The sequence below is a fragment of the Rhincodon typus genome, chromosome 17, assembly GCF_021869965.1.
Source record: "Rhincodon typus isolate 14 chromosome 17, sRhiTyp1.1, whole genome shotgun sequence".
Taxonomy (NCBI): Eukaryota; Metazoa; Chordata; class Chondrichthyes; order Orectolobiformes; family Rhincodontidae; genus Rhincodon; species Rhincodon typus.
In genome coordinates this window covers 459,104-470,492 of record NC_063348.1, presented here as the reverse complement: position 1 = coordinate 470,492, position 11,389 = coordinate 459,104, and positions in this window count along the sequence as shown.

Genomic DNA, 11,389 nt, shown 5'->3' with positions numbered 1-11,389 from the left:
TGTACTGGACTCCATACTGTAACTGTCATAAAGTCACAGAGATGTACAGCATGGAAAGAGACACTTTGGTTCAACTTGTCCATGCTGATCAGATATCCTAAATTAATCTAGTCCCGTTTGCCAGCATTTGGCCCATATCCTTCTAAACCCTTCCTATTCATATACGCATCCAGATGCCTTTTAAATGTTATAATTGTACCAGCCTCCACCACTTTCTGTGGCTGCTTATTCCATACACACACCACCCTCTGCGTGAAGACGTTGCCCCTTAGGTCTCTTTTACATATGTCCTCTCTCACATTAAATCTATGCACTCTAGTTTTGGACTCCCCTACCCTGGGGAAAAGATCATGGCTATACCTTATTATGCCCTTCTTATATAAACTTCTACTAGGTCACCCTTCAGCCTCCCGGCCAAACAGTCCCAGCCTATCTTTATAACTCAAACCTTCCAGTCTCGGTAATGCCTTGTTAATTTTTTTTGCACCCTTTCCATTTTAATAACATCCTTCCTATAGCAGATTGACCAGAATTGTATGCAGAAATCCAAATGTGGCCTTATGAATGTCTTGTACAGCTGTAACATGAGTCCCAACTCCCGTATTCAATGCCCTCGCTACCTGTGATGCTACTTTCAAGGAATTATATATCTGCAGACCAGAACTAATGATTCAGTCTCTGTTTGACAACACTCCCCAGGCTCTACCATTGACTATGTAAGTCCTTCCCTGATTTGTCTTGCCAAAATGCAACACCTCACTTATGCAAAGTAAATTCCATCTCCCCTCCTTGGCTCATCTGATCAAATTCCTGTTGTACTCTGACATAACCTTCTTCACTGTCCACTTCACCACCAGTTTTGGTGTCATCTGCAAACTTACTAACCATCCCTGCTATATTCTCATCCAAAACATTTATATAAATGACAAAAAGCAGTGGTTCCAGTACCAATCCTTATGGCACACTGCTGGTCACAGGCCTGCAGTTTGAAAAACCAACATTCAACCACCAACCTCTGTCTCCTACCTTCAAGCAAATTTGTATCCAAATGATTAGCTGTCCCTGGATTCCATGTGATCTAACCTTGCTAACCAGTCTGCTATGTGGAACTTTGTCAAACATCTTGCTGACGTCTATATAGACAACGTTCACCGTTCTGCCTTCAACAATCTTGGCACTTCAAAAAACTCAATCAAGTTAGTGAGACACACCTTACCATGCGCAAAGCCATGTTGACTATCCCAAATCAGTTCTTGCCTTTCCAAATACATGTAAATCCCCTTTGTCAGAATCCCCTCCAACAACTTACCCACCACTGACATCAGGCTGATGGGTCTGTAGTTCCCTGGCTTTTCCTTATCACGTTTCTTGAATAATGGCACCACATTAGCTGCCCTCCAGTCTTCCCGAACCTCACCTGTGGCTATTGATGATATGAATATCTCAGCAAGGGGCCTAGCAATCAGTTCCCTAGCTTCCCACAAGGTTCTAGGATCCACTGATCAGGTCACGAGGATTTATCCACCTTTATGAGTTTTTAGACGTCCAGCACCTCCTATTCTGTAATTTGGACGCTTTCCACAATATCACTATTTATTTCTGTAAGTTCTGTAGCTTCTATATCCCTCTCCACAGTAAATACTTGCTTTCCTGTGGTTCAACATATAGACAGGCTTGTTGCTGTTTAAAGGCCCTATTCTCCCCCTAGTTACTGTTTTGCCCTTAATGTATTTGTAGAATTTCTTTGGATTCTCCTTAACTCTATTTGCAAAGGCTATCTCACGTCCTCTTTTTGCCCTCCTGATTTCCCTCTTGAGTATACATCTACTGACTTTATACTCCTCAAAAGATTCACTCAATCCCAGCTGTCTATATCTGACGTGTATCTCCTTTTTCTTGACCACAGCCTCAATTTCTCTAGTCATCCAGCATTCCCTACACCTACCAGCCTTGCCCTTCACACTAACAGAAACATTCTGCATCTGGACTCTCACTTTTGAAGGCCTCCCACTTTCCAACCGTCCCTTTACCTGCGAATTGCCTCTCTCAATAAACTTTTGAAAGTTCTTGCCTAATACCATCAAAATTGTCCTTACTCCAATTTATAAATTTAACTTTTAGATCAGTTGTATCCTTATCTATGTCTATTTTAAAACTAATAGAATTATTGTCACTGGCCCCAAAATGCTCCCCCCGACCCCTCAGGTACTTGTCCTGCCTTATTTCCCAAGAGAAGGTCAAGTTTTGTTCCTTCTCTAGTATGTACATCCACATCCTGAATAAAAAAAAATTCATGTACACACTTAACAAATTCCTCTCTATCCAAGCCCTTAACACTATGGTAGGCCCAGTCTACGTTTGGAATGTTAAAGTCCTCTACCATTATGACTCTATCATTCTTACAGATATCTGAGACCTCCTTACAAATTTACTTCTCAATTTCCTGGACATTGAACAGTTTTTCCACTGCCTCCGCCTCCGCGCTTATTTCTTTAAGCGCGAGCCTAACCCTCCCTCTACTGACCCCTTCTCCTGTGTCCAACACACCCCATCCTCCTGGACGCCACCCCAAGGCCTCCTACCCTCCCTCGATCTCTTCATCTCTAACTGCCATCACGACATCAATCGCCTCAACCTCTCCATCCCTCTCACTCACTCCGACCTCTACCCCACAGAACGTGCAGCCATCTGCTCCGTCTGCTCCAACCCTATCCTCACTATAAAACCCACAGACAAGGGAGGCGCAGTTATAGTATGGCGCACTGACCTCTACATCACTGAGGCCAGGCGCCAGCTCTCTGACACCACCTCCTACTGCCCCCTTGATCATGATCCCACCCCTGACCACCAAAACATCATCTCCCAGACCATCCATAACCTCATCACCTCAGGGAACCTCCCACCCACAGCCTCCAACCTCATCGTTCCCCAACCTCGCACCGCCCATTTCTATCCTTCCCAAAATCCACAAACCCGACTGCCCTGGTCGACCCATTGTCTCCACCTGCTCCTGCCCCACCGAACTTATCTCCACTTATCTCGATTCCATTTTCTACCCCCGGTTCAGGAACTCCCCACCTACATCCGTGACACCATCCACGCCCTCCACCTCCTCCAAAACTTCTGATTCCCTGGCCCCCAACACCTCATCTTCACCTTGGACGTCCAGTCTCTATACACTTGCATTCCCCATGCAGATAGCCTAAAGGCCCTCCGCTTCTTCCTCTCCCGCAGGCCCCACCAGTCCCCCTCCACCGACACCCTTATCCACCTAACCCAACTCGTCCTTACCATTAACAACTTCTCCTTCAACTCCTCCCACTTCCCACAAAGGGGGTGACCATGGGTACCCGCATGGGCCCAAGCTATGCCTGCCTCTTAGTAAGATAAATGGAACAGTCCCTCTTCCGCAGCTATACTGGCACTATCCCCCACCTCTTCCTCTATTACATCGATGACTGTATCGGCGCCATCTTGTGCTCCCACAAGGAGCTCGAACAGTTCATCAACTTTACCAACACCTTCCACCCCAACCCTAAGTTCACCTGGACAACTCTGATACCTCTCTCTCCTTCCTGGACCTCTCTGGCAACCACTTGAAAACTTTTATCTATTTCAAGCCCAGCGACTCCCTCAGCTACCTAGAATACACCTCCTCTCACCCACCTTCTGCAAGAATGCTATCCCTATTTCCAATTCCTTCATCTCCGCCACATCTGCTCCCAAGATGAGGTGTTCCACTCCTGGACATCCCAGATGTCCTCGTTTTTTCAGGACCGCAATTTCCCCCCCAACGGTGGTCGAAAACACCTTCGCCCGCATCTCTTGCATTTCCCGCACCTCAGCCCTCACACCCCCTCCCCACAATAACAACAAAGATAGAATTTCCCTTGTCCTCACGTATCACCCTATCAACCTCCGGATTCAACGCATCATTCTCTGCCACTTCCACCACCTGCAATCTGACCCCACTACGAAGGATATATTTCCCTCACCACCCTTATCTGCCTTCCAGAGGGACGACTCTCTCCACAACTCCCTCGTCTGCTCCGCACTCCCCACTAGCCCCACCACCCCCAGCACCTTTCCCTGCAACCGCAGGAGGTGCTACACCTGCCCCTACACCTCCCCCCTCACCTCCATTCCAGACCCCAAGAAAACCTTCCACATCGAACAGATGCAACCTGCACATCCGCTAATGTGGTATATTGTGTCCACTGTTCCCGATAGGCCTCCTCTACATCGGGGAAACCAAGCGGAGGCTTGGAGACCGCTCGGTTCATGACAAATGACAATACATCCCAGTCGCGAACCACTTCAACAACTCCTTCCACTCCTTGGACGACATGTCCATCCTGGGCCTCCTCCAGTGCCACAACGATGCCACCCGAAAACTGGAGGAACAGCACCTCATATTCTGCCTGGGAACCCTGCAGCCCAATGGTCTCAATGTGGACTTTACAAGCTTCAAAATCTCCCCACCCCCAACCTCATCCCAAGACCAGCACCCCCCTCTCGTCCCCACCTCCTTGACCTGTCTTTCCTCCCACCTTTCCCCCCAACCCCCGTCCTCACTGACCAGACCCCATCCCAACTCCCTACCTACACTCACCTGTACTGGCTTCATCCCCACCTCTTTGACCTGTCTGTCTTCTCTCCACCTATCTGCTCCACTATCCACCTTCTTTCATCGCCTCCCCCTCTCTCTATTTATTTCAGAGACCCCTTCCCCTCCCCCATTTCTGAAGAAGGGTCCAGACCCAAAACGTCAGCTTTCCTGCTCCCATGATGCTGCCTGGATTGCTGTGTTCATCCAGCTCCACACCTTGTTATCTCAGAATCTCCAGCATCAGCAGTTCCTACTATCTTTTAGATCGGTGGAGTTGTGGACAGAGTAGAAGGTTGTCAAAGGATACAGCGGGATATAGATCAGTTGCAGATATGGGTGGAGAAATGGCAGATGGAGTTTAATCCAAGTACGTGTGAGGTACTGCACTTTGGGAGATCAAATGTTAAGGAAAACTATACAGTTAATGGCAGGACCCTGAGCAGCATTGATGTACAGAAGGATCTTGGGTTCAAGTCCATAGCTCCCTGAAAGTGGCCACGCAAGTAGATAGTGTGGTAAAGAAGGCGTATGGCATGCTTGCCGTTATAGGTCGGGGAACTGAGTACAAGAGTCGGGATGTCATGTTGTAGCTTTGTAAGATTTTGGTTAGGCCACACTTAGAGTATTACGTTCGGTTCTGGTCACTACATTACAGGAAGGATGTGGAGGCTTTGGACAGGGTGCAAAAGAGGTTTACCAGGATGCTTCCTGGATTAGAGGGCATGAGCTAAAAGGGTAGGCTAGAAAAACTCGTGTTGTTTTCTCAGGAGAAGCAGAGGCTGAGAGGAGACTTGATAGAAGTCTATAAAATTATGAGATGCATAGATAGGATTGACAGAGTCTTTTTCCCAGATTTGAAATGTCTAAAACTAGGAGGCATGCATTTAAGGTGAGGAGGGGAAAGTTCAAAGGAGATCTGAGGGACAAATCTTTTAAACAGAGAGTGGTAGGAGTCTGAAATGTGCTGACAGGGGAGGTGGTGGAGGCAGATACGATTGGGATATTTATGAGTCATTTGGATAAACACATGAACATGCAAGGAATGCAGGGATATAGACCAAGGGCAGGCAGAAGGGATTAGTTTAAGTTGGCATCGTGTTCGACACAACAGCGTGGGCCAAAGGACCCATTACTGTGCTATACAGTTCTATGTTCTATTACTACGGTTGAGGACCTACTTTTTAACTTCCTGCCTAATTTTCTATATTTTCCCTTCAGAACCTTGTCTGTTTCTCTTCCTACATCATTGGAGTCAACGTGTACAATGATTTCCTGCTGGTCACTCTCCCCTTTCAGAACATTCTGCACCCTCTCCGAGACATCCTTGATCCTGGCACCAGGGGGGCAACACACCATTTGCTGTTGGCTGCAGCAATCTATGTCCCTGACTTGAGAGTCCCCTATCACCATTGATTGCTTCGAACCTGTCATAGCCCTCATTATAGTATAGCCAGTCTCGGTGCCAGTAACCTGGTTGTCAAAGAACAATACAGCACAGGAACAGGCCCTTTGGCTCTCCAAGCCTGTGCCGACATATTTTGCCCTTCCATACTAAAACTGTCTTCATTTACAGGATCCGTATCCTTCTCTTCCCCTCCTATTCATGTATTTGACCAAGTGCTTCTTGAATGCTGCTGTTGTGTCTGCTTCCACCACCTCCTCAGGCACTCACCACCCTTTGTGTGAAAAACCTGTCTCGCACATTTCTTTTAAATTTTCCCTACTGCAACTTTGAACCTGTGTCCCCTAGTAATTGACCCCTCCACCCTGGGAAAAAGCCTCCTACCTTCCACACTATCCATACCATTCACAATCTTATAAATTTCTATCAGGTCGCCCCTCAACCTTCTGCGTTCTAATGAAAACAAACCCAGTCTATCCAACCTTTCTTCATGCTAAAATCCCCCATACCAGACAATCTCCTGGTAAGCCTTTTTGTACCCTCTCTAAAACATCCACATCCTTCTGGGAGTGTAGTGACCAGAACTGTATGCAATATTCCAAGTGTAGCTGAACTGAAGTTCTATAAAACTGCAGCATAGCTTGTCTATCCTTATGCTCAATACCCCTTCCAATGAAGGCAAGCATGCCACAAGCATTTTTACTACCATATCTACCTGCCCTGCCTTCTTCAGTGATCAGTGGGCCTGCACACCCAGATCCCTCTGCATATTAATACTTCTAAGGGTTCTGCCATTCACTATATAATTTCCACCTGTTCTTGGCCTTCCAAAATGCATCAATTCACATTTGTCCAGATTAAACTTCATCTGCAGTTTTTCTGCCCATGCCTCCAATTGATCTATATCCTGTTGCATCCTCTGACAATCCTCCTCACTATCTGCAACACCCACGTATATGTACTTACACCCTCGTATATTATGGCTAAGCCAGTTCTGTATCCGTCTTGCCAGCTCACCCCAATACCATGTGACGTCACCTTTTGTACCAGTCTACCATGAGGGACCTTGTCAAAGGCTTTAGACAATATCAAATGCTTTTCCCCCATCAATCATCTTCATCACCTCCTCAAAAAACTTTATCAAGTTAGTGAGGTATGACCTGCCCCACATAAAACCGTGCTGTCTATCGCTAATAAGTCCATTTGCTTCTAAATGTGTATAGATCTTGTCCCTGAGAACGTTTTCCAATAATTTCCCTACCACTAACATGAGGCTTACAGGCCTGTAATTTCCTGAATTATCCCTGTTACCCTTTTTAAACAATGGGACAACACTGACTATTCTCCAGTCCTCTGGGACCTTCTCTGTGGCCATGAGGATACAAAGATGTCTATCAGTGCTCCAGCAATTTGTTCTCTTGCCTCCCTCAATATTCTGGGATAGATCCCATCAGGATCCAGGGATGTATCTATTTTAATACTTTTTAAGACGCACAACACCTCTTTCCTTTCAATAGCAACTTAGCTTAGAAATTTGACGGTCCCTTCCCTGAGATCATCCTCCACCAACTCTTTCTCTTTGGTGAATACCGACACAATTTACTCATTTAGGACCTCACCTACCTCTTCTGGCTCCACACATAGATCCCCTCCTTTGTCCTTGAGTGGGCCAACCCTTTCCCTGGCTACCCTCTTGCTTTTTAAATATGTATAAAAAGCCTTGGGATTCTCCTTAATCCTGTTTGCTAATGACTTTTCGTGACCCCTTTTAGCCCTTCTAATTCCTTGTTTAAGTTCTTTCTTAATTTCTTTATATACTTCAAGGTATTTGTCAGTTCCATCTTAGACTTTAAGTATCCTTCCTTTCTCTTTTTGACCAAGGTCACAACATCCCTGATCATCCAAGGTTCACGTAACTTGCCATACCTATCCTTCATTCTCGCACAAACATGCAGCTCCTGAACTCTTATCAACTGCTGTTTGAAATACTCCCACATGTCTGATGTAGATTTACCCTCAAACAGCCACCTCCAATCAGCATTCTCCAGTTCCTGCCTAATATTGTTGTAGTTCATTTCTGCCAATTTAACACCTTCACCTGAGGACTGCTGTTTTCCTGATCCATGAGTAACTTAAAACTCATTGTATTATGGTCACTATTCCCGAAATGCTCCCTTCACTGAAACTTCACTCACCTGGCCAGGCTCATTTCCCAAAACCAGGTCCAGTATAACACCTTCCCTGGTTGGACTGTTTACATACTGTGTCAAGTGCTACATTTCCCCTCAGAGTCCATCACCCCCTACATTTTCCAAAACAACATACTTGCTTAAGATGGGGGCTTCGTGCACTACCTGCTTACCTCTCCTACCTTTCCCAGAGGTAACTCATCTATCTGACTTTATCTGCGGTTTTTCAACCTTCCTGAAACTGCCATCCATCACACCCCTGGTTCCTGTAAATCCATCATTGCTTCTAACTGCTGTTCCAACCTATCCATGCAATCCAATAGGATTTGCAACCAAACATACTTCCTGCAGACATAATCATCATGAACATTGAAACTCTCCCTGATCTCCCACATCCGACAGGAAGAGCACATCACTCTACTAAAGGCCATCTCTGCACCTTATTTTACAGACCCAGAAAGTGGCACAGACTTACTGCTCTAAAAACACTGCTCGAGGATAACTTAATATCTACGTTTTATATTTTTAAAAATTTAATCAAGGGACAGATCTCAGTAAAATATACACAAAAACCCTAGTCTATTATAAATTTGAAGAAAAAAATAAGATTTATAAGTTTTATCAGTCATACAGTTAGCTGTTTGATGGGGACAATTTAGAGAGAGCTGTACTTTCAGGTTACAAGAGGAGATGGAGGTTTGGTTTCAGTTTAAGAGAGTAGAAGGAGTTTTAATTTCTGCTTAATAGAGCAGAAGGATGTTTACTTTCAGTTTGAAAGAGTGGAAAATCTTTATTCTTTTCTAACCTTGTGCTGTATCTGTCCTGGGAGTGTTTGATGAGGACAGTGAACAGAGAGCGTTAATTTCAGTTTTAAAAAGTAAAGGGAGCTTTAGAATCTTAGAATCATACTATACAGAAGAGGGCCTTTGGCCCATCGAGTCTGCACCATTAAAAATATACTACTACTGACACTAATCTCAGTTTCCCACACTAGGTCAATAGATGTTATGACACTTCAAGTGCTCATCCAAGTACTTTTTACAGGTTCTACACTCCCAGGCAGGGTATCCCAGATCCCACCATCCTCTGGGTGAAAAATCCTTTCCTCAAATCCCCACTAAACCTCCCACCTTTCACTTGAAGCTTGATTTGTTGTTGGCCCTTTGACTAAGGGGAACAGCTGCTTTCTCTTCACCCTGTCCATGCCCTTCATAATCTTATACACCTCTATCAGGTCCCCTCTCAACCTTCTCTGCTCCAAAGAAAACATCCCAAGCTTATCCAGCCTCTCTCCATCACTGATATGTTCTGTCCCAGGCAGCATCCTGGTGAATATCCTCTACACCCCTCCAGTGCAATCACATCCTGTCTATAGTGTGGTGACCAGAACTGCACTCAGTACTCCAACTGTGGCCTAACCGAAGTCCTGTACAGCTCCAACATAACCATCCTGCTCTTATAATCTATGCATTGACTAATAAAGACAAGTGTCCCATATGCTTTATTAACTACTCTATTGAGCTGTCCTGCCATTTTGAGGGATCTGTGGACAATCGCCCCAAGATTCCACTGTTCCTCTGAGCTTCCCAGTGTGTTGCCATTCATCAAGTACTCCTTTGTCTTGTTCCTTCTTCCAATGTGCATCACATCACATTTATCAGGTTAAATTCATCTGCCACTGATCTGCCCATCTAACCAATCCGTTTATATCTTCCTGTATCCTAATACCTCCCTTCTCACTGTCAACCACCCGATCAATCTTTGCATCATTGGCAAGCTTACTTATTGTCCCTCCCACATTCACACCTACGTTATTGATGGATATCACAAACATTAAGGGACCCAGCACTGATCCCGTGGTATGCCACTGCACAGTGGGCTTCAGTCACACAAACAACCTTCTGCCACCACCCCCTGTCTCCTGTTTCGAAGCCAATTTTATATTCAACTTGAAGTTATCCTGGATCCCATGTGCTTTTACCTTCTTTATCAGTTTCCCATGTGGGATCTTAACAAAGGCCTTGCTGAAATCCACATAAATTACCATAAGAGTAGTAGACATTGTTTACTTGGTCTTTAGTAAAGCCTATGACAAGGTTCTGCATGGTAGACTAATTAGTAAAGTAAGATCACATGGGATTCAGGGTGAGTTTGCCAATTGGATATAAAATTGACTTAATGACAGGAGACAGAGAGAGATGGTGGAGGGGTGTTTTTCAGACTGGAGGCCTGTAACCAGCAGTGTTCCACAGGGATCGGTGCTGGGTCCACTTTTGTTTGTCATTTATATGATTTAAATGAGAATGCAGAAGGCATGGTTAGTAAGTTTGCAGATGACACCAAAATTCATCGTGTAGTGGACAATGAAGAAGGTTATCTAATATTACAAAGAGATCTTAATCAATTTGGTCAATGGGCTGAAGAGTGGCAGATGGAGTTTAATTTGGATAAATGTGAGATATTCCATCTTGGTAAAACAAACAACAACAGGACTTATTCAGTTAAAATTAGAGCCATGGGTAGTTTTGTAGAACAGGTACATAATTCTTTGAAGTTTGCATCACACATATACAGGGTGGTTAAGAAGGCATTTACCATACTTGCCTTCATTGCTCACACCTTTGATTATAGGAGGTGAGATGTCATTTTGAGGTTGTACAGGATGTTGGTGAGGCCTCTTCTGGAGGACTGTGTCCATTTCTGGTTGCCCTGTTATAGGACATATATTATTAAGCTGGAGAGGGTTCAGAAGAGATTACCAGAATGTTGCCAGATATGGAAGATTTGAGTTACAAGGAGAGGCTGGGACATTTTTCACTTGACTGTATATTATTGAGGGGTGACCTTATAGAGGTTTATAAAATAATGAGGGGTATAGATGAGGTGAATGACATATGTCTTTTCCTAAGAGTGGGTGATTTCAAGAGTAGGGGACATATTTTCAAGATGAGAGGAGAAAGATTAAAAAAAATATAAGGGGCAATCTTTTTACACAGAGCGCGGTTCATGTGTGCAATGAACGTCCAGAGAGTGGTGGACATGGGTACAGTTGCAACATTTAAAAGACATTTGGATAAGTACATTAATAAGAAATGTTTGGGGGATATGGGCCAGGTGGAACTTGTTTAATTTGGTATTATGGCTGGCATGGACTGGTTGGACTGAAGGGTCTGTTTCTGTGCTGTCTGA